The following is a 24,596-nucleotide window of genomic DNA, read 5'->3' as shown; positions in this document are numbered from 1 at the left end:
TCTCACCGACACACACACACACACACACACACACACACACCACACACACCACACACACCACACACACACACACACACACACACACACACACACCACACACACCACACACACACACACACACACACACACACACACACACACACACACACACACTCTCTCTCTCTCTCAACCTCACACCCCACCTTTCATATGCTAATAGGGCGAACTGTTTTTGGGGGTTTACTGGCCTGGTAGGAGATGATTTAGAGCGACAGTGGTGCTCCGGGCCTTTATGTAGGCAGGTCCGGCTGCAGGGAGGGGCTCATATAAACCCCACACCCCCTCCCCTCCATCATTAATCAATTAGCGTCTCCTAGCCACCTGTCGTACACAACGCCACCCAGAGACATTCCTGCCCCGAGGCTGTTGCTAGACAATCATTGTCGCCGGCAGGGCCACAGTGACTGCCATTACCACCACGCATTAACACCCACTGACGTCTCCAAGAAACCTGATGGATTACATAATCGCACCCAAACGCTCTGTGAGATGTCAAGGGCTCCGCTCCAAACAGAGACGACCAGAAGCTGTTTCAGCAGACGTGCGCCGCCTCCACTGAACGGCATCGAGGGTTGAGGGAGATGCATTTATTTTTTGGGGTTTTTAAACACATGCATTCGCCTTCCACAGACCGGAGTGGGAGAGGAATTGATGGCGACGTTGGAAAGGGGGGGATCAATAACCTTATGGCTATTCAGAAGTGCTGAATGCACACACCCAACGCGGCAGCCGTCACCTCCCCATTGTTTTTAGACACAACCGCCTCCGGCAGAGCTGAGTATTGATGGCTGTTTTGTATTGATGACGCTTCTTCGGAGCAGCCGAATTCGTCTGAGATGGAGGAAAGCGGGCTAAAACTGTCACAGTCACTGTGACTTACTTGCAGAATAAGTCAGGCCGTCCAGACAAACTGCTTTTGTTTCGGCTATAGATGAACTTGCAGTGCTGACTTGCAGTAAGTCAGACTGTAACTAGACACGCACGCACGCACGCACACACACACACACACACACACACACACACACACACACACACACACACACACACACACACACACACACACACACACACACACACACACACACACACACACACACACACACACACACACACACAGGCAATATGCCATGCATTCCACTGCTTCAGATCAAGATCTGAGATTTAGACTAGCTAGTAAAACCAGAGAGAGAGAGAGAGAGAGAGAGAGAGAGAGAGAGAGAGATGAAGTCTCTTCTTCAATTTTTCACGATCTGTGACATTCAAAAACTTCACCACTTTTTGTATCCTCAAACTGCTGAGGCCACCCAAGACGGTACACTGCAAAATCCTGTTAACTGAACTCTGAGAGATTTGAGACGGAGATGTTCATGTACACAGTCAAATCGTCAATGTTCATTTATCCATTTGTAACTCCCGACAGTGTACAAATGCTTTACTGTGTAAAGAGTTAAATTAAAAGTGGATTTCACACGCCTGGAGTTTTGTAAAAGCTGCTGCTCATGCTAAAAAGGCCCTCACCCACCATGACAAAATCTCCTCTTCACAGCCTTGCCTCCCTGACAATGCCAGCCACTCATGACCCAGCGAAACTCCCTGAAATTCAGCACCCTTCACCCCCACAGCCCCCTTTTCTATTCTTTGCAACTAATTCTTAAGCAGCTCAAAAAAGACAAGTGGCACTAAAATCGGAGCCTAATCCACCGATCAATGTGAAGACATGACAAAAGTAGATTTGTCAAGCCTTGTTTTGGCAGCATTCTGTTATCATAATAAAAGGAGCAACAGTAGTATATAGCTTAGATATACGGAATGGCTCAATCAGCCTCATGAGGGACCAACACTCGAGTTTGGGGGGGTGAAAAGCTGCCTTTCTTTGGACCCAAGCTAACAAACCAAGCACAGTGCGAGTGGCATTATCCTGTTGCCGGTATTATTGCTGTAGTGCACCCCCCACACACTCCTTGAATCTGGCACTCGGAATCCACTTCCAGAGGAGAGAGGGATGTTTGGCTGTCGAGTGCAGACTGCAGAAAATCTGGGCCACTGTGCTGTGTGTGTGTGTGTGTGTGTGTGTGTGTGTGTGTGTGTGTGTGTGTGTGTGTGTGTGTGTGTGTGTGTGTGTGTGTGTGTGTGTGTGTGTGTGTGTGTGTGTGTGTGTCTGCCTGCTGTGTGTGTGGCACTGGGTCGGGCACTGGGGGACAAGAGGTTTTTTATCAGACCAGCTCAGGCATGGAGCCAGCCCCACAGACATTATCAGGTGGATTTTCAAAAGAACAAAAGCCGCCATGCAATTCTTCACACTGCTAGCCACCATGCGACTCTAGCATTTCTCTTTGTGTGCATGTCTGTCCTATGCATTGCATCCAAATTCACCAAAGACGATTTCCCTGATAATCTCACACTCCCCCTCCCCTCCCCTCCCACTGACTTATCTCCTCAGTAAGATCAAGAACACACACACACACACACACACACACACACACACACACACACACACACACACACACACACACACACACACACACACACACACACACACACACACACACACACACACACACACACACACACACACACACACACACACACACAAAGAATAAGCTGCGATATTAGAAAGTGAAGGTCGAAAGCAAATGCTGATGGAGGAGAGGGGGGAGAGCATAATCTGGCCCGACACTCCGTATCTAATCACATTCACAACCCCAAAGTTACTGCAGCATGTACAAGGCCAAATAACAGATATTTCTGAAAAGATAAATCGAGACGAGGGTAAAAAAAAAGTCTAACACTGGATTGCAAACAAGGCCAGTCCATATTTAGGTTTGGCTGGTATCTCTAAGTAGAAAACGGGTGTTGGAGAGTGCAGATTGAACGCTATCCACAGGGTACAGAGCCAGAGAGGAGGCAGGGGGAGGGAGAGGGGTGAGAGGGCAAAGGTTTGACCCGTCAGGGTCAATAGGTGATTAGTTACATTTATCATACCTACGCTAGCTGCTAAACGAGAAGCCAGGCACCGTGTATTTTCCCTCTGAAGAACTCAGCCAGCAGTTGGACGTCAAAGGCCGATGCTAAATGAAGGCTGGGACCGCTACTGGCAACCAGATGCCCCTGTGTTTATGACACGGACAAATACTGGAATCCCTGCGTGGAAAAACATGCCATGCTGGCATGGCGGAGCGGCAGTGAAACATTGCGTCAGTTTGACGATTTAATGATCGTGGCCTGGATCGGATCAGAAGTTTAAATACCTGCCAATGCCAATAGAAGAGCTTGTATTTCATGCTTCACAAGAGAGGTTTAAAATTAAGTTTCATTCGATAGGAAAACAATGGCTGGGGAATGGAAGGGCTGCGGTTGTGGTTGGGGGTGGATGTGTGTGCGTTTGTGTGTGTGTGTGTTGGGGGGGCTTGAGCCGTGCTGCTTGATTAAAGTCATGGGAGTCATCTGAACATGGATGAACCACAGATCGGCACAACCAGCCTAAGGTTACACACGTGTAGGATTTTAGTTTCCACAATAAATAATTGTTGAAATTGTTAATATTGATAATATTCAATTCAGCTTCCTTTCTTGCAGAACAACAGTTGTAGCTGAAATTACCTAATATGTTGATAGTGACCAAAAGAGAGAAAAGAAAAGAAAAAATCATAACTGATTAATAATAGTGTTTCAATTCCAACATCTTAAAAAAATGGTAGAATGGTCATTAGTCACACCATGCATGGACATGGTGCAGCTCAAGCCAAGACAAACCAAGACATTCTACGAGGAAGGCAGAGACAAAGAATCAACAGAGGGAGAAGAACTTTTGGCGTGATCTTATCAGAGAACACCCCGCCCCCAGGCCGCCCCCCCTCCCGGTCCGTCCCACAATGTCTCTCTGTCCCACAGAGCCACTGCAGTCTCACATAGCTGTGGTGCCGCTGCACAAGTGGACCAGCGTTGGGAGTGGGTACTCCGGGCCGGGGTCCAAACCGTGGATGAACGTGCGCCGTTGTGCAGCATTGGGGGACGATGCAACCACAAGGTTGCGATTACAAAAGAACAAGCTCACACAGGACACATCCATCAAAGCGACGATGGCTTTAATCTGACAATTAAAACAGCCTTCGTCGTCCTCGCCAATGCTTTCGTAACTAGCGCGTGGGCGGGCAGGCAGAAATCCTGTCAGCGATAACGGCTGCGAGCGGACAACACACGCAATTCAGAGCGAAGGCATTCCTTTTTGGCATTCCACTCTTTCTGGCTATCCAGCCTTGTCCAACATGCTGAGAGAAGATAAACAGTTTTCAGAGGCAATTAGAAGCCTTCCATTTCCATTAGCCCCCCATCCATTTTAGCAGAAACATTACAAAATACAAACCTAGGGCTCTTTCACCAAGGATGCTTCATCTCAGCTGTACGTTCCGTAGTTGATTGTTATTCTCCCGAGTAGCATTGACTTTCTGAGGCCAGCAGTGGGTATAACACGGAAGAATTTGGATGGATATTGGCTAAATACAAAGATATTAGATCTCAATATGTTAAAAAAAAGACATTGGTATCCCACTGGCATGTACATACATGTACAGTTGGTCTTCAACCACTTTACCAGCACTGTTACAAATAACTTACAATGCTTTGTACTGATGGGTGGGGTAGGGGTTATTTCTGATGGAATTAATTAGTATTGTACGATAATTACTTAAAATGGGACACTTGGTATTTTCAAAGTCTTGTACAAGGCAATCTTTGAGCAGATGTTCCTTATTATTTTTACATTTCTTTCAAAGGGGCAAAGAAAAAAAAGCTCAATCTGTCAATATAGCAAACATATATACTTATGTTTGCTGCAGAGACTTAATGTACACTACAAAGTTCAAGCAGCAAATGTGCACATGATTCATTGGCTCCACCAGGCCGAAGGTGTGGCCGAGACTGTGCGTGTGTGTGTGCGCGTGTGCATGTGTGTGTTTGTCCGTCCGTCCGTGTGTGTACAGCTAATCTCCGGCACCGTTGGCCCGATCGGCATGAAACTGTGCATGCACAGTTTGGGCAGTCCTCTGCCCAAATGTTTTCATAACGGCCTATTATAGCGCCACCAGGAGGTAGATTTTTTGCAAAACACATTTTTGGATATTACTCCAACACATTTTATTCAAAAATCATGCAAATACACATTATCTCTATATTCATGTGATCAAGACGGATCTGTTGTATTTTTCATATTCCATCCTCATTGGCTAAGATTGGCTTCTACAGTTTGCAGGAGTGCTCCGCTTTGTACAAAATGTCTCAAATCATGAAGCGTCCAATTGCCATGAAACTTTGCACGCACATTCCCACTAGGCCAAGGAAAAAATAGCATTCCTACAATTTTCAAATCGGCCTCATGGTGGCGCTTCATGTTTTTACCTATAACTGGTCATTTCCACGTGACAAGATTTCTGCCGAATACCAGTCATTTCGCCCATTCCGCAGTTCGCCCAAAAAGTCGGACATTTCGCCCATATATTTCGCCCAAAAAGTCGGACATTTCTCCCAGACATTTCGCCCAAAAAGTCGGACATTTCGCCCGCTACAGTTGATAATATATAGTGAAGCTAGCTGGCCGTTTGTGTGAGAGAATGAGAGAGGGTTAGGGTTAGATAAAAGCTCTCTCTGTGTGTGTGTGTGTGTGTGTGTGTGTGTGTGTGTGTGTGTGTGACGCAGTCAGTGGGGCAAACGCAGTCCCCACGAAAAATATTTACGATTCAGTCCCTATCGGTACATAACTCGGACGGTGCGTAGTCGACTAGCAGACCATCGGCTGGTCGTTGCGGGCACTCGCGCCTGGAGGCGCTCGGGCGCAACTCCTCAGCCTCAAGGTCTGCTGAGTCGGCGCGCCTCCGTCATGGTCCAAAACTATACTTTATCGGCGAAAAAAAGTAGTCCGCGGATGACTGAAAATTCCCCTCTTAAATAAAGCCATTAATAATGAATCTCGCACAACTGATTGATTATATATTTATAATGAATGTCGGGCGAAATGTCTGGGCGAAATGTCTGGGTGTGGGCGAAATGTCTGGAAGAAACGTCTGGGCGAAATGTCTGGGGGTGGGCGAAATGTCCGCTCAAAAACACGGGCGAAATGGATTTAGGGCGAAATGTCTGGTTACCTTTCTGCCATGTTGCATTTTCTTTGAAAAACAGAGTTTTGTAGTAATGTGTAGTAATTTGATTAAGTAATGTGATTAAGATGTATCTGTCAGATTCTCCGGATTCTATTCCGATTAACTACGATTGGCTTTCAAAGTTCGCTGGAGGGGCCCATTTTGCACAACATGCTACAAGCACAGCTGGACCGATCGGCGGGAAACTTTGCACGCACAATCCCAGCAAGCCAAGGAAGAATCTCTCCCCAATTCTTTTCAAATCGGCCAGTTATAGTGCCACCATAAGACAGGTTTTTGCACAAAAAAAATGTGTTACTACTACAGATTTTGTCCAAACCTCACGCGGTATACATTATCTCTGTAGTCATGTGATCTTCACGTTTTGGCCGATCATTCTTGAACCAACCAATCAATCAACATCTTTTTTTACCTGGATTTCTTGGATCATAACGCAATTTATAGGTCTTGTTTGTGCCAGATTACATAGTCTGCCATAGTATTTACACACACTCACACAAATTGCTACACAATATCTCTGGGGTAATGTGATCAAGATGTATCAGTTCGATTTTTTAGATCCCATTCCAAGTGGCTTTGACCAAAGTTTGCGTGCCCTAGGTAGGCAACCCGGCCTGGCGGAGACCTGTGCTCTGAGGAGTACACTTTTCCAGTTCAACTTATGTTTTGTTTAGCATAATATCAATAAAACTAATTAGAGTTCACATAGCCTTATTGATGTCTAATAACTCTTTTATAGGCTTTCCACAATTTAACAGGTGCCCCTTATTGATGCTGATGTTTCCCCTACAAGATGGCCTAAATGTAGCCGCATTGATTCAGTCTTTGATTTCTTTTTTTCTCCTCCACATTAGAAACACTGCTCTGAGGTGCAGCAAGATAGAACAGTGGACCTAACCCAGCCAAAGATGGAATGGCAAAGGGGTGGGGGTGGGAGTGGGTGGGGGGGTTGGGGGTCATTTTAGAAACAAGGAGTGCCTGATGTGTACGAATGGCGAGGTCCTGTGGAAATCACCCCGGAACATGGAGCAGGGCAGTCTCCTGGAACACAGTCAACACATTTCACACATGCAGGGCTGCAAAACAACACACTCGGGGTTTCCACCTTCATTTAGATGAAAATGGGACTCCTCGAGAGGAAATAAAGCCATTTTTAACTCTCCCCTCTCTCTCACTCGCTCTCCCCGACTCGGCCTGCAGTAATGTGCACAAGTCAATGGACTGTGGGTCTATTCAACTGCAGGCAGCCCACAGCACGGCCATAAATAATGTAGGGCCAACTCACATGAAACCCTAATCACCATTGTGCTGTCACCCAACAGGGAAGATTGCTTGTTTAATTTACTGCGCCACATCTGTCTCAGTTCTGCCCAATTTAGCTTTGCAATTTCGATGAGTGAGTACTCCAGGTATTTATCAATGCTTTTCTCCCAATGCCATGAATCAATAAGAGTGTATGTGTCTTTGGTCTGTGTTTGTGTGCGCCTACGTTGAGGTGTGTGTGTGTGTGTGTGTGTGTGTGTGTGTGTGTGTGTGTGTGTGTGTGTGTGTGTGTGTGTGTGTGTGTGTGTGTGTGTGTGTTTGTGTGCATAGGCAGGCGGGAAGAGGGGGGGGGGGCATGGTGCATATGTCTGCATGCCCTGAAGAATGCAACAAGAAAGCCTCAGCTTGTGAAACAACAAAAGGCTGGCTGAGACGGAGCCATCAGCGCTCAATAACCGGAGCTCATTATTGGCCATATACAATGTTCTTCATTACATTACAATGTCATTAGCATGGATACATTTGCATATTCCAGTCACCTCTTTGCCTGGGCTGTTGATCATAAATGGCAGCCATATGCTGCCTGGTGTGCAACGTTACAGAATTATTACTGCGACACACACAAAAAAGCAAGCAAAGAAAAATGGAAGTTATGTTGACATGAAATGAAGTACAAAACCATTCAAAGGAGCTGACGCCATTGGCAGTGTCTCCCTGTCTCCCTGACTGAGTATCATTTACATACGCTGCCGATGCCAGTTGCATAGCAAACACCTAGCTTGTTGGCTGTGTTCCACAGACGCTTTGCCCACAAAGTTATCATCATGTGTGCAGTCCCATTATGCACAAGGCAGCGACAGCTTCCGTAAGCGGGAAGGAGACTTCAGACATGGATATTAATGTGGCGAAAAAGCTACATGCTGTATAACTGTAGCACATCGTTCTTCTCTGTGGTCGGGGGCAGGGGGGGGGGTCATAACTTGGCTTAATCTCTCCAACTGTGAAAGCTGAAACCCCGTCGTCCCAACAGGCTCTGCACTGTGGCATTTCTAACATAACGGTGATTTGGCACGATGGCTCTTCACCGGGCAGGGCTCTACCGTGGTGACAGCCCGTGGAGACGGAATAAGTAGCGGCGGCTCACTGGCTAAATGACGTTGGCTGGCACAAGCTAGCTGAGCGGTATGATAATAACCACGCCATGTGCCTGCCTGAGCCGCTCCATGGCGAGCTAGCAGTCTGTGGCGGCAGCGGCGTCCACAGCCAGAGAGCTACAGTATCATCTTTGTTCAGGACCATTATCTCTCCACCATGGTGTTCACTTCATACTGATAGCTGTGGCCCGGCAGCTGAGGCAGCAACAGCATCAGGGTAATACACCATGAGCTGCGGTGCACGCCCACACAGTGGGGGGACAATGGAGAGGATTTGTTCTGTCGGAGTCACTCTGCTTTAGGTACTTTGTGTTCATGGAGCCCTTTGCTCGGATCCGTCGCTGTCGAGGGGCACTGTGTCACCGTAAGCTTTCCTGGGGCATAATTTATGCATTGTAGTACAATGGTTTAACTTGCCGACAAGAACTGATGTTCAACGCATTGTTCGCTTGAAGATCAGTTCTTGTCGGCAAGATACGCCATCATTCAGTGAAGTATAATTAAGCTTTAAAGCCGCGAGGTGACATACAATGTGGGCTGTTCCCAAGGTCAAATGAAAAAAAAGGCCCCATTAATTTACAGAGTAAAACTAAACAAGTAAAAAAAATAAAGCGGATTTGCAATCCACCAATAGAAATACAGTATAACCTGACTGTAATGTCACTCATGCAGAAGTAGTCATTGGCCTGCACTTGACACTGAACAGTATTGGCATTTTCTAGGGGCGTAAAAGGAGATTGCCTGGCCAGACATCTGTGCCGGTGACCAGAGACCATCTTGGCTGCTAGCTGTCTGCTTGATGGCAGGAGAGGGAGAGAGGATAGGGTTAACTTGCCTGGCTGTACGGTGGAAGCTCTAAAAAGGAATATTAACGGCATGTCCCTGGGTGCTGACCGAGAGAGCACTGGGAAGAGGAGGAGGGAGGAGAGAGAGAAATTGAAAGAGGGCGAGAAAGCGCATGAGAGAGAGAGAGAGAGAGAGAGAGAGAGAGAGAGAGTGTGAGAGAGAGTGTGAGAGAGAGAGAGAGCAAGTAGAGGCATAGAGCGAAAGGGGTGGATGTGTGAATCCGATTTCCAATGACAATGTGCTTAAGATCACTGTTTCAATGGAAGAACATATCATCTGTCAAAGTTAATGGCAGTGTCTCGGGGAAAATGAAGGAAAATAGAATGGAGGCCATTCATTAAGGAGGTTGAGGGGTAGGGGGGGATGAAGAGGGGGGGAGAGAGATGAAGCCGCCGGTCTGCTCCGCTGATAGTCGCCCCGGGAAAATAAATATATACACAGCCATTATTTATTTGTGCATTTCCGAGGTGGCAGTTCAGCCGCGATTAAGGGTTAGTTCTCATGCTTGGGAGATAATATTAGAGCAGCTGCCCTGGAGGGGAAATCTGTGGGCTGGGGTAGAGAGCAATCGCTGGGAATAAAGAGGTTTTACTTGTTGTACATACCGCCTTGCCTGCCTGCCTGGTAGGATGGCTGGCAGGCTGGCAGGCAGGCTAACAGGACTGGCCAGCCTGTCTCTCACTTACAGCACTGGATGTACTCAGTAGAGGCAATTGATACCATTGTTTTATGGAGAGGAGCAGAGGGGAGGGGGGGATTAGCGTCCCACAATAGGGCTCTTTCACTGGAAATGTCAGCTGCCAAACTGGGGGACTGTCCGAGCAGGCTGAGGCGCTTTCATAAAAGCCAAGGTAAAAAAATGAGTGTGGAAAATAGTATGAAACCCGTAACAAGGGCAGCAATGAAACCCGCATGACAAGGGCAACATATCCACACGCCAAATGGTGACACACAATCTCAAGGAAATGGCTTGTGGGAAACTTTACCATTTTGCATAAATCTGAGGCTACGCATAAAATAAGTTAAAAACCAAACATATATATTTGGTTTATTATTATTGTTGTCTTGCCTTCAAAATCATAATCCCATAAGTCTATAAAGCAGCTGAAAACTCTACAGATAAATCTGGTTATAATTTCAAGGCCTAATGAAATCAATAATGGGGATAATAATGGGTTATATGGGTCTTTAGCTCAGCCTCATTAGCAAAAGAAAAGGAGACAAACCTGACCTGATTCTTCAGGCAAATTTACACCGAGAGGCACCTAAAATATCACAACTGATGCTTAATTCTGGGCCAGGTTTTATTATCAGATTATACAATGGAGAGATTCAAAGTTATTTTTCTCAACCTTGTCTTGGTGCCTTTGATAACCCCACTAGCCTTGGGCCTCTTTGAAATTCACAGACTAGGGGGGGGTTGAGGTGAATTTAAACAGTTACTTGAAGCAAGGTACCCTGCTACTTTAAGACTGGGATGAAGCAGAGCAACTCTCCCACTCTGACCTAATTGCTCTCTCCCGACATGAACGCGAGGAGCTGTGCACTCTGACACGTAAAGATTATTTAATACCATCAAAGCTATAAAGAGAGGAATAAAAGGAGGCAATGTTGAAAGGAACGGGAAGAGTTAACCCTTGCGTAGTCAACAGGGGCCCAGGCTGCGTGTGCGCAGCTGGGTTGGAGTTGGAATACCCAGGAAGAGGGAATCGGTATGCGCGAGTAGGCCTGTCAAGCAGCCGTCAGCCGACGTGAGTAGAGCTCCCATATCCCAACATCACAGGGGCTCCACTTCCAGCCTTGAGCCTGCTCGGCTTCGGCTGTGTTCCCCTGGTACTGGCTCCCACCCTCCTTCTCTCCCACGTTTCCCACACTCGGCCCATTCCCTAAGGCAACGGCTACGTCATTGGGCACCGCAGCCAAACCACTGTAATATCCCAATTTATTTCTACTTATTCTAACGGAGTCTGGGGCCGTTTCATTTAGGTCAAGGCCGGTTTTATTAGTGTAAAACTACACTATTTAGTTCCACTAGACTCCATTTGTAGCTTCACTATAAAGTGACAGTTTCTCCATTTAGCTGAAGATGTTCTAGTAAAATTGCTGTGTAATAAACTATTCTGAAAGACAACATCAGCAAATAGAAGACCAACTCAACCACACATCACAACAGAATCTGATTGCTTGCCTTCTTTTTTTCCTATTACAGAGAATGAAACTCTTGCTCTAAACTGTGGTTTTTACTTGAAGTACCGTTTACTACTCCAGACACAGATCTACACAGCAGGTCGAGGTCTGACAGGGTGTGGGTGGGGACTGGGTAGAGGTGTTTACCATTTAGCGAGTGCTGGGTGACATCTCTGGGGTGCCCTGCCATTGTGGGGAGCATGTCTCATCTGTCAGCGCCTGATGAGTTTATGCTGTGTGCAGTGTGCAGCCTCAGCCACCAGCTTTAGCCCCACACTCGGCCTTCTGAGTCAGGCCGGCGTGTCAACAACGGGGGGGAGCAGGCCATTGTGGCGGGTCTGTGTGTAGACCACTGTGGGCCTGCACTAACCAAACAGCTGACACGCTGAGGCTGCCTCTGGTGAAAGCAAGCTCCCTCGCCAAATTTAGCCCTGGGTCTATCGCTGCGATCTTGCGTGCAAACATTTCCTCCTTCCCTTGAATGAACTGAAACTCATTCGCTAGAACTGCCTGACTCCTACTACTGATGGTTCATGTGCCATTTTTGGAAGATGCTATCTAGTAGCCTCGGACTGTCAAATTTGCATGATTCAACAACTTACAGTAACCTACAGCAACCTACAGTAACACGCCATGAATCAAGAAAAAAAAAGGACACAGCATGGCCATTAGGACTCAATACGAAAAGTAGGTCTTTGTTAAAATATAATATAAATGTCCATTATGTTTAACTAATAACTACCATCATTATATTACATAAGTGATTTCAAAGAATTCAATAGGTGATGAGCAAACCTGCCGACAATGGTAACTAATACTGTAACTGTACAACAGCAGACAAGAAATCAGTTGGCATGTGAAACTGTCTAATATCTTGCACAGAGCAGTCCTCTACAGTCCTCCAAAAAAACCATCCCATTTCATCTGGCAAAACTATTTGTTCCACTGCTTGTGAGGAAAAACAGAAAACAAAACGTCAACCCAATGCGAAGAAAATAAAGAAAATAAATGACAGATCTAGGAGCTATTGAGTCACTATCATTTTTAAGAGCTGAGGAAAAAAAGAACATTTCCAGTGCCATTCACACTTGACTATCATCCTGTGAAGAGGAAGGAGACGGCTGGGATGTGTGTGTGTGTGTGTGTGTGTGTGTGTGTGTGTGTGTGTGTGTGTGTGTGTGTGTGTGTAGAGATGGGGCACTTCAGTGGTAGCATGACAAAAGTGGCAACGTGTGTGCGTCATTGCCGGATGACACACTTGAACTACAGCGTGCAAGGCCCCTCATCTCTCACACACAGAGGAAACCGACCTCCGCGTTGACACTCATCAATGACGACCTGACTGTCTCAAAGACAATACTTTCAGCCCAATCCCCAGGCAAAAATATATAAATCTCCTGTTTCTTTGCTTCCTCTCACAAAATAAAATATTAGGACCAAGAATATTAGGACCAATCCAAATATTAGTAAAATATATATTAAAACAACATTGTAATATCAAGTTCTTCCATTTTAAAAGGTAAGTTTGCAAGGTGATGAAAGCTATTCAAAATCCACAGGACATTTTGGTTTCTGCTCTGTGGGAATGTAGCCAGGGAACAGAGTGTGACTAGAGCTACCATGACATTGTGAGTACATTATTTCACCGTACTCCCTCCAAGCTATCTGCCTATTCTCAATATCAAGTGCTGACACCTTTTACTTAAACTTAAATAGTCACCAAATCTCAAATATCATAATATATGATTTGGTCAATATTTACTATTTAAGCCATGAGGTTGCAGTGCACCATTATACTAGTTGAACATAAACAGTAAAATCCACAAGGTTCATTTATCCATTACACTCACAGGATTTTACTGTATAGGACGAAGGTATCATGATATGGCTGTGACAACTGATTTACGGATACTTTGAGGCACACCTGAAAAGCGGTTCTTGACATACACATAATCATGTATACACCAACGTACACCAATAAAAGGTCATTGGATCAAAAAGTATACCATAGAGAGGTTGGTGGGGGGTGAGGTAGGTTTGGCTCATGCCAGCTATGGTCACAAGCAAATATGTAACTGTGAATCACACCAATACAAGAGGTGACAGGGTGGGAAAATCCTCAGACACACCAAAGTTCCCACTCAGCCACTAATCCCCTAATGCATCTTGCTCTGAATGTCACCGGTTTTCAGGAGGAAAGGGCATCTTCTTACCCCTCCCCCTGCCCCCCAACCCAACCACACACTGTCACAAAAGCAAGAGTTTGCAGCACAGCTATTACTCTGTCTCAAGTTTGACACTTGGCAGCATTGGTTTTCCTCAGTCAGCAATTTAAATCATGTTACAGCCTACTCTTTCATGCCTACTGTAATTGCATGGAGGCTCATGTCAATGTTCCACTTTCTATCCTATATTTCATCCTTTGAGTTAGAGTATAATTTGATCTTTGATTTACTGTACATTTGCATCTTTGACTTTTATTGTATATTTGGTAACACTTTACTGAAAGGATGGGTCTATAATGCATTATAATCACATTTATAATGCATTATTATACACTTAAAAGGCTTTATTACTCGCTTCATGAATTGATATAAATGTTTATAATTATGCATAACAACTTACAACAAGGTTTACGAAGTATTATAAGTGCTGGTCATAGTTGTAAAGACTTTATAACTGACTATGCATGGTAGTTATAATGTTTTGTTATGATGACCAGCACATATACTGTAATACTTCATAAACCTTGTTATAAGTTGTTATGCATAATTAAAACATTTATGATGAGTGTTATGAAGTCTTATAAGTGCATTATAATGCATTAAATGAAAAAAATTATAATCAATTTGAGAAAGTGTTACCATACCGGTATATATTTTTTAGAATAATCTTTTGACTTATTATACATTTATCTTGCACTGTTGAAGAAAGGTCCAAGTCCAAACATTGAATTGCCAGCAATTATACAGCTACTGGCTGTATTCTTTGTGCATTTGATAAATAAACACTTCAATGGCCTGAAATGTCTTGAAATGTATTAAAAAGCACAATGTGAGTAGGTCTACTGGAGGACGGAATGACAAGTTGCCATAGTGTGTAGGCTACTAGCCTATTCATTCAGTTACAGCACAATGGCCAGATAATGGCTTCATGACAATTCCTTAATGTGTAGTAGTATGGCCAGTCATTGCTAGGTCTACCGTAAACTCAATACAAATATAACAGTTCCTAGTAGTAGCCTAGCTATTACAAAAACAACAGAAAAATCAGCAACCATAGCCTTGATGTAAAGCAAGGTAACAGTCAACATCGAATGCCGTGTTGTAAATTGATAATAAACTTGTTGCGGGGTAATAAACACGGAGGAGTGAGCAGCCTCATTTGTGGTTTTACGAGATAACAGTTTACGACACAACATTGCAGGTTTGTCATGCTGCAGGGTATATATGTGTGTGTGTGTGTGTGTGTGTGTGTGTGTGTGTGTGTGTGTGTGTGTGTGTGTGTGTGTGTGTGTGGAACTGTAGTAGTGCAGCGCACACTAGTGACATTTAATACGGTGAGATTAAGACACCTCAAATTGCCACGTTATCTTGACAGGGGGTTCATGTGAGGTGTTAACAAATTAGGGAGATTGCTGTCAGGTTTGCGTGTGAGTTGAGGTTTCGTGCTGCTGTCATTCCTCTTGCTGCTACACAGAGGAGTAGAGAGGGTTGTCTTGGGTCATGAAGTTTCCACCTCAATATTTCGAGCACATCAAAGAATGCAGGGCTGTGGTTCATGATCCATTTACGGCGTTCTTTCTTCTGAGGGGAGGAAGTGGGCTCGCGAATGATTGATTGATTGCGCTACAATAGTATTCACTAGAGCAAAGTTCAACGTTAAGCCTCCGACAAATACACTACATGCCAACTTTAATCGAATTTTGCCAGCGCACACAATATCGGAAAAGAGAGAGTGTTCCACATTCCATTGTCCTGACGTTTGGTTTGCAACAGCAGACTAGCTCTCTCTGTCTCTCTCTGTCTGAGCACGAATACCAAAACGCTCGCCCCAAAACACAGCCGCCCCGGGGCAAATCCAGCGGTATTCACCTAGTATTCCTAAACTTAACCTCAGTAAAACTATGCCTAAAACCTAACCTTATTCCTAAACGTAACCTCAGTACAACGGTGCCAAAACCTAACCTGGTTCCTAGTATCAGGAAAACTATGCCTTACCCTTAACTTATGTATAACCTTATCCTCAGTAAAACAAGAATACAAGAGCCGCTGGTCCGCGAAATAAATGGGGGCGAGCGTGTTATGGGGCGAGTCTTCCGGTTACCTTCTGGGGTATATGTATGCACACACACTTTGTCAGATCTGCATGCCCTGCATGGCATGCATTCAACATGCAACATAATGGAAGAGCAGCGCGCCAGCAGGTTGCTTGGGTGACCTTGGTATTAAATCGACGCAACGAAACTGTCAGCCCCGAAATATTTCAAAAAATACATTTTCTTTTCAGCCAACGACAGCGGGGAGGTACAGAGGCAGTGAAGCATTAGCTCTACAAGCTAGCTGGCTAGCAGACATGTACATTGAACACACTCCCCTGCCATAAGAATGGCTCCAATGTATCTTTTCCTTCCGAGCCGAAGCTCAAGTCGCCACCATGTATCAACTTGACACGAGTTTCCAAAGCGAGGCGTTCAGTCCCATCATGTCTCTCACAATGAATGGCATGGTAATCTGTCACATTCATGCACACCACCAACAATACTGCCATGCATGACGCATTTAAAAGCATTTAGCCCTTCTTTTCTTTTCTTTAACATTGCACCAGGTTCTATTTCTATTCTTTTTTCTCTCTCTCTAAGCCCTGGTTTTGCACACATGCTGTCAAATGTTGACAAGCTGTCAATGACAAGTGGATCATTATACCTGGGACCTGTTGACTCCTCCCCCCGCTCCCCTTGCTGCTGCTGCTGCTGGTGGAAGTTCAGTCAGTCGCGCAGCTGCATTTGTTTGCGGTGCCGTTTCTTTTCAAAGTTGTTAACCGACTCTCGGATTTCGAGACAGCGGATGCCACGAGTGTTGAGCGAAATTATTACCCCTCCGGCAAATCGTCGGCGAGACAGACGCGACGGAACGGCGTTCAGTGAGCAGAGAAGTTGGGCACAGCGCTCGCAATGGCAACCATTGCAGTCACGTTCTCTGGCTGTGAAATCCAACACCAGCCCTGAGCCCGCCCCTTTCGTTTTATGGCTGGCTGCTGGTCCTCAAGTGGATGTCCTGTTAACTCCAGATGTGCACACTGCTTCTCTGTGTCATCGACAAGATGTGATACAGAAAAGGAATAATTGAGACTTGAGAGTAGAGGGAAATCGGGCACAAATGTGTTCAAACATAGCCGTTTATAGCTGAATAACTACCTTATGAGGTAGACAGTTAACCACTTAAATCCCACATGGTTGACCCGGAGTCCCCCCGGGCTCTATACTAGTGTATTTTCTGTTTTATATTATTGTGGAGAAAGCTTTGGCTGAAAATAGCTGATCGACAAGCTCACAACGTATCACGCACAATATCGATCGATACTGGAGTTTAAGTGGTTAATAACTGAATAACTGCTTGTGTTGTATCTCAGCATTGGAGAAACGGCTAAACATGGCCCCTTAGAAGCAAAACAGCATGCATGACTAGTAGAAAGCTTTACACCCAAGCTGGAGGGAGAATCATGTTGCTCTGTCTATTTTGGCATGATGTTCAACCTGACACCCTCCCTCCCCATCCTCCCTGAAAGGCTATAATTGACTTGAATTGGATAACATTGAGAGTCAGCTGAGTGTCATTTGTGTGTGTGTGTGTGTGTGTGTGTGTGTGTGTGTGTGTGTGTGTGTGTGTGTGTGTGTGTGTGTGTGTGTGTGTGTGTGCGTGTGCGTGTGTGTGTGCGAGGATGCGTGCAAAACAGCTATGTAGGTGCATTTTCCTACTTGAAAATCTGTTATTGTTGGCGAGCAACACATTCAGTCACGAATACTTAATTGTGCCAAGAACGTACTCATTTGCTGCTCTTATCTGCTTCAGTTGAAGGTGAGTCAACATAAAACAGCTCTCTACCATGGAATGGCAAAGTTCTGTGAGAGGTGAGGGCTATGGAGCGGAGCCCCATCTCACCATTTGTTTGAACACGGCAACAAAACAAGCTAGTGACATACTTTAACTCTCTGTAGCCCACCTCAATGCAGCTTCTCTTCCTTTCCTGTGAGCATTGACACAACTACAGAGAGAGAGAGCGAGAGAGAGAGACCCCTATCTTTGAGGCTTGCTTATACAAAGTTGCGAGTGGCACTGAGCTATGTCAACTGTCACACATCGCCACACAAGTGAGGAATTCAGTGCTGTGTGTGTGTGTGTGTGTGTGTGTGTGTGTGTGTGTGTGTGTGTGTGTGTGTGTGTGTGTGTGTGTGTGTGTGTGTGTGTGTGTGTGTGTGTGTGTGTGTGTGTGCGCACGCGCGCATGCGCGTGTGTGTGTGTGTGGGGTGACATGGGACACAGAGGCATGCAAGTAACTCAGGAGTGCAGGAGTCTTCAAATGCTAGAAGTGTGTTGGGGTGGAAGTGGCTGCTGTCATAACAGAATGCTTGGAGAGTGTGAGCTGTCTTATTTCACAGCCGTCTGACAGGTGGAGTTGGGGCCCCATCATGCGTGTGTACAGGGTGGGTGTGCGTGCGCGTGCGCGTGTGCGTGCGCGTGCGCATGCGCATGCGCATGCGCATGCGCATGCGCATGTGCATGTGCATGTGCATGTGCATGTGCATGTGCATGTAGACCGGACAGACCAGGCTTCATTCAATCGGCTGCCATGTGGGGATTTGTGTTGGCAGAGGCTAACATTGTGTTTCCACTACATATCTCAGGGCTGACTATAGCAGAGCCCCAGGGGTCCCTACAACCCAGCTGCATCCTCCACTTGTAGCCAGGTTTACACTCGGAAGTCATAGGGCTTGAATCTTAATGGGCCTCAAGTCTGGCACAGCTCCCTTCTATTCTCAAATCCATACATACGCTGGGTATATATTTACATGCGTGCTCATGATGTCACACAGTATAAGTTGTGAGTTAATTTTACTCTGAGAGTGTATAAATGTAACCAAATGGACCCTTACATTTGTACATTACAAATGAACACTGAGGACTTTACTGTGTACAACTGTCATGTAAACGCCATGGCCTGATAATATTAATCAGTATTTTAAACACTTAAACCCAAGCATTCCTGTTCTGGGGTGAATTTTCCCCCAGAACATTCCTGTTCTGGGGCAAAAATAGCAGATCTACAAAGCTAATAACGTGTCACACTGAAATGCGTTGTGAGCTTGTAGATTGGCTATTTTCAACTTCTATACTGGACCAAGTGTAGAACCCTTGGGGACCCCACTCAACAATGTGCATAGCCAGGTTAACTCAGAAAGATTGCTACACATTCTTTACATTTATTTTGGTCATCTCCTTGCAGCTTTCCAAATGTCAACATCAAAAACAAAATCACTGTATAAGTTAAACTGGGCGTAGAAGATTGTTCACACAAATGACACACAAGACGGATGGAAAAGTTAGCATGTTTGGATTGGCTACAGAACAATTTCCAAGAAATAGGGTCCTAACTTATGCCTGCCGCACGACGGCGCAAATGGGCAGCGCAATTATCATTGCTATCTTCTGAAGATGTTTACGCCTGGCAACCATGCTGTCTAAAGAGTAGAGAATAATCTTGCGCCTATGTCGCCCCCATGGGCATGAAGGTCTTAAAATGGGGTGTGATCTGGAGCAAACAGGGTGCACTGCTATCTTACACGCAGATGTTGCACCTTGCATTTAGACCAGTCTGTTCTGGCCTTATCCTCTGGTGTATTGACAGCGCAGGTATTTCCTTAGTATTTAGACAGTGCAACACTCAACGCATTAACAGGTCAACATCTTCGCCGCTCTTGGAGCACGCAGCCGTCCATCATGTTTTAATAAGTGGTTTAAAAACAGAAACTGAGAGGTAGCATATCATTAAGTTGATATGTGAAGTTAACACAGATTGGACATGAAGAGAATGAGATATTAGGCTACAGGAGGAAGATCAATTCTGAACATTATGAATGATCTGGGGAATATTATTCATATATATGGTGTATGTGCGTTGCAATCAGTACATTTTCCATATGGTAGCCTACCACAAAAATTTTTTATCGTTTCTCTGCTCAAATGGCAGACAAACAATTTTTCATTTCACTTCATCATCACTTCATTCTTCATTATTCCTATAAGAATTCAAACAAAAAAGTTGCCGCTGTTATGAATCTCCAAAGAAGGACAAGCGGTGAAAGAGAGGGAGAGAGGGAGAGAAAAAGAGATGCATTTATTTCCCTAAGAGTAGCCTGCATGCCTATTTTATTGCTGATATATGTTGATATATTCAAATACCTCTCGTTATTTAAGAATGCTGTGATCACAATACAAAATATAACAATAATAGTGTGAATAGCCTCCTGGCATTCTTTATTGTCTCCGCCAGGCCGAAGGCGGGGCCGAGACTATGTTTTGCCCCCTGTCCATCCGTCCATCCGTCCGTCATTGTTGGCCCGATCGACGTGAAACTTTGCATGCACACCCCTAGAGGCCAAGGAAAAACCTCTGCCCCGTATTTTTCACATCTGCCTTTTATAGCGCCACCAGGTGGCCGACTTAAAACAATGCCTCAAATCATGAACGCAGCATTTGATTTCCGCACATTCCCACTAGGATCAGAAAGAAATGCCGCCCTTTTCACATTGGCCTATTATAGTGCCACCAGTAGGCACATTTCTTTATATTTTTGTAGATTTTGTGCAAACATCAGGCAAATCCTGCAAAATCTTCATCAACATTGATCCCTCAACTTCTACATTCCACAAACCTCTATAATGACTGAATTCCAAACATTGCTGGTCTACAACAACCTACCAGACCTGGCAGAGACCTGTGCTCCGAGGGGCAATTTTCTTGTCTGTCTCTGTAGCAGTAAGACCATTATCAATATCCAAATTGGGCTCTGAGGAAGCACAGAATTTACGTAATTTCTGACACATGTAGACAAGTGTCACATTGTGTCATAGAAACCGGCTATTATGTCAATCCACCCAAACGTGGCTTATTTGATTCAAGAGATTCAAGATTCAGATTTGTATTGTTACATTGCATATACAAGCACATAAGATTAAAATATAAAAAAATGAGGTTTTGGTCATTAAGAATAACAACAGTAATAAGTAAAAGGTAAAGAAAATATAGCAAAAAAAACAACATAATCATAGCACACCTCAGGTGTTTGAAGATGCTGTGTGCCTGGGTCCTATGTACTTCTAAATAGTACATGTATGTACAGTATGTATGTGTGCATTTAATATTTAGAAGTTGATTATTTAAAAGACCACTCATTTAATATATGTACTTTACACCTAGAAGGAGGTGCGGTGATGTGAAGAGCCATGTGATGCATGTAGTACCTTTTAAAGCTTTGAATAGCCCACTGTATGCAAGTAGAAGATGAATCTGTGGAGCATGACACAGTAGCTTGTAAGCCATGTGTGTTAGCTCAGCAGAAGTGTACTGTACATTGCTTTATTAAGACCTGGACATGCATGGGAGAGCCTACTCTGCTAATCCTTCACACAGTGACAGGGTTGTCAGAAAAGTGTGAGAGTTTGATTTAGGTGGAAGTACTGCATGGATTCATATGATGCCTGTATTGGTTTGTCTCACAAGTTAATGCAGGTTAGCAAGACCCATCATTGTTCTGCAAGCCCTTTGATTCTGTGGCTCCACCAGCCCTATTACTACTACATCTTTTTGATTTTATATGATATTATTCATAATGTGCAAAGTGCAAACATTCTTTATTCAATTCCCACTGTGTGAACCTTCTACATTTTAGCAGGAAGGATAGGAACCTTTCAAGAAGTGTCACATTCACTGTGCTCAAGAGCCTGTCAGTGCTCCATCCTGATCCTGAAATGTGCTCTCGTAAAAACGTATGGGTCAAAAGAAAAATCCGCTCCCCACTTATTTAGGTCCAGTGGAGGCATAAACACAAAATAGTTCCCATCGGATGGTTGATGTTATAGGACAGTTGTGGCCGAGTTTCCCCTGAACATTTCTCTCCTGTTTCAGTTTATATGGCACCTGGCGAGCCCTCAGCAGGTGCCTGGTTCAAATCCACGTCCTGGTTAGACTCCAGTAAATGCTGCGTGCCTATTTGCTCTCCGGCCCCAAACGCCAAAGCTATTTCCAGAGCGCTGTAACATTAGCCAGGTTGATCAACACGTCTGCCACCCCTTCCCCCATCATGGGGCCACATGCACATGTCACATTCTCATACACACAGAAGAGAAGGAGAGAGGCTGCCACACACTGCCCCCTCCTCTGCACAGAGTGTCACACACGCCCAAGAGAAACATTTCCAAGCTCCCCAAATGTCAGTGGACAAATACAGTGGGGCAGCTCATGCATCAGGGCAACATGAGAGCCCAGAGGCTTGACGTCAAAAAAGTGGTCTACCAGCCTTTCTTGGAAATGGATGTGGAGGCGGGTCCTGGTCCAAGCAGACCTGAATACAGACTAAGGAGCCAGGGAGACATAGGGAGGGTGAGATGGTGCCAAAGCTCTGTGGTCAATCAACATCCACAGGCTCCCTGGCCATTAATTTCTCCCTCCCCCTAAAAGCCACTTATTTATTTGGAGCTCCAAGCAGCCAACCATTCATCACCCCATGACTCCCCTTTATTAGCTTGTCATCCGTAGCGGCGTGTAATGGTGAAACCATCGAGTAGTCACAATAGAGAGCCACTTTGTGGCGAGACCGGTGCCCACAAGAGGGTACCTCTCTTCTAATAGAAGAGTCTTTCGGGGCATATTACAATGAGCTGAATATATCAGAGCATGTACAATCCAAAATAAATCCACCACAACAGTGGCTAAATGTGCCACTCATGTGTGTGTGCAGACGTGCTGAAAGGCTACATAACGTCCATGTCATCCCACTTTATAGTGGTAGATTGTGAAGAACAAAGAAGGGGGGCCAGACAAGATCTTATCAGACGCATGGAAATGGTTAGCAAGGACCAAGATCCTCCTTTGAACTGCGGATGGCTGTTGGCCGCTTTCACTCAGAACACATTCAAATAACATGCCACCAACATGCACGTGCACACAGACAAACACGTTTCTGTGCATTCTGCAAGCCTGTGTATGAGCGTGAATGAGCGTGCGCAAGCGCAAGCGCACGCACGCGCGCGCGCACACACACACACACACACACACACACACACACACACACACACACACACACACACACACACACACACACACACACACACACACACACACACACACACACACACACACACACACACACACACACACACACACACACACACACACACACACACACACACACACCCTTCCATACCTAATCTCACCTGCAAGAGAGAAAAAACATTATACAGTTTAATTTTCTATTTCTTACCCCCCTCCTCCCCTTCTCTCTTACCGAAAAAGATGATTTTTCAAACCTCTGACAGGCGAGCCTTTCGCGGGATTTACTCCATCTGAAAACATGTGGTAAGCCTTGTGGAATGTTTCAAATGAGTCCCAGATGTGGGCCGCAGACAGGTTTAACCCCTTCTCCTCCTGCTCCCGCAGCAGGGGAGAAGGGAGGTACAGACGAGGCCTCAACGGCCAGCCAGTGTTGGGCAGAAACTAAATACTGTACATGTAAGGGGACTACAGTGTCCCAACTACAGTTGTCAACTGTAATCAGATACAGTTCCTGTAAAAAAAAAAAAAAGAAATTGCGTAATAATACATTTAAGATAAATATTAATGTTTGTGCTGGGTTACTGGTATAAAGCATGTCTGATTCAATTCAGGGATGATGGTGGTTGGATAACATGGAGTATAAGGCCACTGGCCTCTGCTAAACTGAAAATAAATGACCTGTTCTCCTCCATATTCTATACTTTTTGGAGGAAAAGTAGGCCAAAGGTAATCTCATTTCATAGCTGAACTGGACTGAGTAATCTAGTAGATTAGATCACTTATTGCACTTTTAAGTAGGTAATCTTTAAAAGATTACATTTCGAAAATAACATACACAGCCCTACCACTGGGAGAGGGTTAAGCAATATAGAAATAAAAACCTTTATACCTCTGTCAATTTTTGTTACTTTCAAAGTATTATGGTCCACTGAACTGTGTCCTAATGTAATTTGCTGTAAAGCTAAAAAAAGAGTGGTACACTTCTGCCGCATTACACAAGTATAAAGCATGCGAGCGCGTTGCTTTTTTCCAGATGACTCAGCAATCACACGGACCTGACAAAGATTAGGAAAACACCTTTGAGGAGCAGCACGTTTACTTCCCACAAGGTAGTTTCTCTCTATGGTGCCCAACAGCCCAGCAAGATATAAGCAACAGATATAACAAAGTGGACTGTCTTTCGTGTGTTAGTTCCAGAAGAAACCTCACTGGGAGAGCATGCAGCTGATACCATATAAAAGAAATACAAGACTTGAGCGTACTTTAAGCCTCACTTAAACTACATCATCTTTGTTTCCATGGCATGATCAAACTGGCACCTCAAAACACGGTTCTTCGAGTGGTGCCGTTTCATAGTGGACGTTGTTATTGTTGCTGTAACACTCCCAAAAATGGTGGTTTTGATGAGATGGGGAGGGTGGTAACAGAACAGCCCAGACTACCACGGGGGTGGAGAAGTAAGCTGATTGATATCCTATGAGCAACAAACTCAAGTGACCCCATTCCCTGCTCTAACTCGTTCGTTTCTCTCTCTCTCTCTTTCTCTCCGTCTCTCTCTCTCTGTCTCTCACTCCAGATTTGCCTGCCTCACTCAGGCTCCCTCTCTACACACATTCTCTGTTATT

At 45.0% G+C, this 24,596-nt stretch overlaps 1 protein-coding gene across 3 annotated transcripts in view; it reads right to left on the bottom strand.

Moving 5' to 3' along the window:
• Nucleotides 1–16,824, bottom strand: part of raraa (retinoic acid receptor, alpha a) — a 206,287-nt gene extending 189,463 nt beyond the window's left edge. For all 3 annotated transcript variants that reach the window (XM_084078015.1, XM_084078016.1, XM_084078019.1), the window contains exon 1: nucleotides 16,567–16,824. The gene's annotated coding sequence lies outside the window, so the exon portion shown is untranslated. The remainder of the gene's footprint in view (nucleotides 1–16,566) is intronic.
• Between the last annotated feature and the right edge of the window lie 7,772 nt (nucleotides 16,825–24,596).

The sequence above is a fragment of the Gymnoscopelus microlampas genome (genome assembly GCF_963454915.1).
Source record: "Gymnoscopelus microlampas genome assembly, chromosome: 14".
Lineage (NCBI taxonomy): Eukaryota > Metazoa > Chordata > Actinopteri > Myctophiformes > Myctophidae > Gymnoscopelus > Gymnoscopelus microlampas.
The sequence above is the reverse complement of the archived record's forward strand: the minus strand, read 5'-3'. Positions and strand labels throughout refer to the sequence as shown.